The following is a 4,866-nucleotide window of genomic DNA, read 5'->3' on the forward strand; positions in this document are numbered from 1 at the left end:
GGAAGGAAGGAAAGGAGGGGGGAAGGAAGGAAGTATGGAAGGAAGGGAGGAAGGAAGGAAAGGATGGAGGAAGAAGGAAGGGAGGAAGGATGGAATGGAGGAAGGAAGGAAGGAAAGGAGGAAGAAGGAAGGAAGGAAAGGAGGGAGGAAGGGAGGAATGGAGGGAGGAAAGAAGGAAGGGAGGAAGGAAGGACAGAGGAAAGAAAGAGGAAGGGAGGGAAGGAAAGAAGGGGGGAGGGAGGGAGGGAGGAAGGACAGATGGAAGGAAGGGAGGAAAGAATGAATAGTCAAAACAGACGGGGAGGACGACACGAAGGTTAAAGACCAAACATTGAGCTGAAGAAGAGTCCCACCACTTGACCTCCTGAGGGTAAAAGAGAAAATGTGGTCAGCCGAGGGGGGGGGGGGGGGGGGGGGGGGGGGGGGGGGTGGTGAAAGGTCAAATAGATGGCGGCTTTTAGCTTCTAGGTCATTAGACTGGAATGAGACGAAGGGGAGGAAGAGGAGGAGGAGGGGGGCCGCTGCTTCTTTCTATTTGTAGTCCTCCTGTTGTTTTAGATTAGGGTGAAGGAGGAGAAGAAGGAGGAGAAGAAGGAGGAGAAGAAGGAGAAGAAGGAGGTGAAGAAGGAGGAGGAGGAGGAGGAACGAGCTTGTAGTGTCTGTAGTGACAGTTCTGGTCCTGTTGAGCTTTTATTGGTGAAGTTTAACCACACGATGATGTTTCTATTATTCCGTCTCATCTGTTCTCACCACAGATTAACACCAGATCTTAAACCTTTACCCTAGCGTCCAAACACTCATGTTTTCCCATCGACTGATCCAGGACACTTAAATTTAATAAAGGGAAAAAGTAACACCACAGCATGTAATGACATCTTAGAGAAGAGTGTTTTTCTAAGTGTTTCAACGTGACAGTTTCCCTATTAGAGCCAGACTGGTCGTTATTCACCTATCACAGATATATTGGTATCAGCACATATGTTGTCTGATATGAACCCATATATATATATATATATATATATATATATATATATATATATATATATATATATATATATATATATATATATATATATATATATATTGTAAGTTATATAGGCAGCATTTTAATATCATACCTCCATTACCTATCTTTGTCACAAGTGGGGGTTTTTTTGTGATCAAATATTTATTTTATTTTAAGGAAAAATATAAACATACAAAACGCGAAAGAGAAGAAAAAACAAAACAAAAAAACTAACAGGTATATGCACATATTACATATTACATTCCTCCCTTCCTTCCTTCCTTCCCTCCTTCCATTTCTTCCTCCTTCCTTTCCTTCCTTCTTCCTTCCTTCCTCCCTTCTCTCCTTCCTCCCTCCATCCTTACTCCTTCCTTCTTCCTCCCTTCCTTCCTTCCTTCTTTCCTTCCTCCTTTCCTTCCTTCTTCCTTCCTCCCTTCCTTCCTTACTCCCTCCCTTCCTTCCTCCCTCCTTTCCTTCCTTCTTTCCTCCCTTCCTTCCTTCCTCCCTCCTTTCCTTCCTTCTTCCTCCTTTCCTTCCTTCTTCCTTCCTCCCTCCTTTCCTTCCTTCTTCCTCCCTTCCTTCCTCCTTCTTTCCTTCCTCCTTTCCTTCCTTCCTCCTTCCTTCCTTCTTTCCTCCCTCCTTTCCTTCCTTCTTCCTCCCTTCCTTCCTTGACTCGAGGACAACAGGAGGGTTAATTGATAATGAAAAGAATTAGTTGCATCTTCTTTATCATCTGACATCATTATTAGACTTCACTGATGATGCTGAATGGGAGCAAATCTAGAAAAGTGGAGAGGCTGTCATCACATCACATGGTCAACAATCACATATTATAGGCCATGTTTTAGTGTGTGTGTGTGTGTGTGTGTGTGTGTGTGAGTGAGAAACCGGATTAGCGCTGCCATTCACAGCAAGCAGCAGCAGCAGCAGGCGTTTCTCTCTCTCTGAAACAAAAGCCTTTCTGTTCCCGACCGTGAATTCAATCCTGAATCTTTATCGAGCCGCCGTGCTGACATCAGCCCGTCTGGGTACACACACACACACACACACACACACACACACACACACACACACACACACGCACACACACACGTCATGTGATCGGCTGCTATCAGGTGGCGTCTGCTTCCATCGGCCCCCAAAAAAATTGCTGTCACATGGATTCAGAGACGATTCTTCATCATCGTTTACTCCGCCGCGCCTGCTCGCTCCGATTTCACTGAAATGAAACAGGAGCAGGTTCCTTCTTTCCTCCCTTCCTTCCTTCCGTCTGTCCTTCCTTCCTCCATCCCTCCTTCTTCCCTTCCCTCCTTCTTCCGTCTGTCCTTCCTTCCTCCCTCCCTCCTTTTACCCTTCCCTCCTTCCTTCCTTCCTTCTTTCCTTCCTTCTTTCCTCCCTCCCTCCTTCTCTCTTTATTTCCTCCCCACTACCTTCTTCCCTTCCTCTTTTCCTTTCTCCCTTCCTCCTACCTTCCTTCTTTCCTCTGTCCTTCCTTACTTCCTTCCTTCCTTCTTCCTTCTTCCTCCCTCCCTCCCTCCTTCTTTCTTTCTTTCCTCCCCACTACCTTTCTCCCTTCCTCTTTTCCTTTCTCCCTTCCTCCTCCCTCCCTCCTTCTCTCTTTCTTTCCTCCCCACTACCTTTCTCCCGTCCTCTTTTCCTTTCTCCCTTCCTCCTACCTTCCATCTTTCCTCTGTCCTTCCTTCCTTCCTTTCCTTCCTCCCTACCTTTTTTCCTTCCTTCTTCCTTCCTCCCTTCCTTCTTTCCTTTCCTCCCTTCCTTCCTCCCTCCTTTCCTTCCCCCGTTCCTTCCTTCCTTCCTCCCTCCTTTCCTTCCCCCTTCCTCCCTCCTTTCCTACCCCGTTCCTTCCTTCCTTCCTTCCTCCCTCCCTCCTTTCCTTCCTTCCCCCCTTATTGGCAAATTGTTACAGAGTTATTGAGGGATATTAAATGACTTTATTCAAGATGTTTCATCTTTACGTTGCAAATCAAAGTCAGTGAAGTTATCATATATGGTTCCTCGCTGCTCTATAGGGTAAAACATTGTCTCATATAGAGGAGGAGGAGGAGGGAGGCTATTTTGGATGTTTACGGGTCCCACATAAGAGATCAAATTGGGCTTTTTATGTGGCTCTTGAACTAGTTTGACGCCTTTGAGTTAATATATTATTTTGCTTTGCTCTCACTTTAATGTGCTCATATTATTTTAATATTTGGAGGCTTTAAATAAGAACATTTGGGTTTTTCTACCTCTCCATGCACTAAATATTATGTGTATTTTGTCTTTAACTCCTGCAAACTAAACTAAACATTATCAAGAGGTGACAGATATAAAAAACCTGCACAAATGAAACTAAAACTATGTGCATTATGTTGTATAGATGGATTTTAGAGGAACCAGTGATGCAGAACATGGAGCTCAGAGAGAGGAAATAAATAAAAAGCTTCTGTATGGTAAACATTAACAGATACCCACAGGAAGAAACCCACAGTCACGCACACACAGCCTCAAAAGAAGCCTTCAGCCACACACAGTTTAATGTCATATCTTCCTCTCTCTGTGGTGTGTGTGTGTGTGTGTGTGTGTGTGTGTGTGTGTGTGTGTTGAGCATTTTAGTGTCTAACTGGCAGAAAAAAAAAGTTAGATTTATGAAGCGAAACGTTGTAAAATGTGTTCTTTTGCTCCGTTTTTATATAACTGTGAATTTAATGTGCTGGTTTCCAGTCACATTTATCATTTAACAGTCAGTTTAGTGTGATGACACTTTTCCAGAGACTATTGGTGAGAAAGTATTTAAACTTAAGAGGATTTTAAATAGAAGAAAAAAATCTAATTTGAGCTTTTAAAGAAGAATATAATGTGTAAATTGGACTGGAAAGATATGTGGCGAACATATAACAATACATAAATGCACAATATGGAGCTGCAGAAGTATTTTTCACCACGTTAAATGTCCCGTTTCCAAGCTTTCTCTTAATGTGTTGCTATGGCGATGAAGCTAATCAGACATTGAACCAGACTCTGAACATGAGATGCTTTAAAATTGCTGAAATATTCCTATAAAGCTGTCATCTTAAGATTTCATCTCGCCATTTTTAAGCTTTATAATCTGATAATTGTTTGCTGAAATGCATCTTGGGAGTTGTAGTTCTGCTAGATTTGACATTTCGTCTCTCTTTTTTATGCATTTTCCCTTTATTTAATACTCAAGAGGCTGATAGAGAGAGAGAGAGAGAGAGAGAGAGAGAGATGGAGGACAAACAGCAGTTCCACTTCACTTAAAAATCAATACTCTAAATTAGGTGTCAAACATAAGGCCTGTGGGCCAGAACCGGCACACCAAGGGGTCCAATCCGGTCCACTGGATAAAATCGCAGTAAAGTTAGTGGAGTCAAACACATTTTATCAGTATCTCTTACCAGAATACCTCTAGATGGTTTATTTTAACCCTTTACATCCTGTTCAGGGGAAAATTTGACCTATTTTTACATTTGAAAGCTGTAAAAACACCATATATAAATTTATATTAGCCACACTTTAACTAATGTGACTCACAGTTTACAAAAATTGAAATAAAATGCATCTTTTTTTTAAATGTTTGTGCAGTTGATAAACATTTGTATATATGCTAAGGTACAAATTTGACCTGTTTATTACAAAAAAATCAAAAATCAGCATTAAAACATCTTATATTCTTCATATTTATGGTAATTTATGACTGTGAATTGTTGCAGAGACTAATTATGAGTCAGAATATGAACAGTATGTAAAGGGTTAATACAGTTATAATGTATATTATATATTATTTATAGGTTATTATGCAATGGTTTAACTGTTCTGTCCCACGTGAGATTAAACTGTGC

This window comes from Scomber scombrus, chromosome 8 (assembly GCF_963691925.1).
Source record: "Scomber scombrus chromosome 8, fScoSco1.1, whole genome shotgun sequence".
Lineage (NCBI taxonomy): Eukaryota > Metazoa > Chordata > Actinopteri > Scombriformes > Scombridae > Scomber > Scomber scombrus.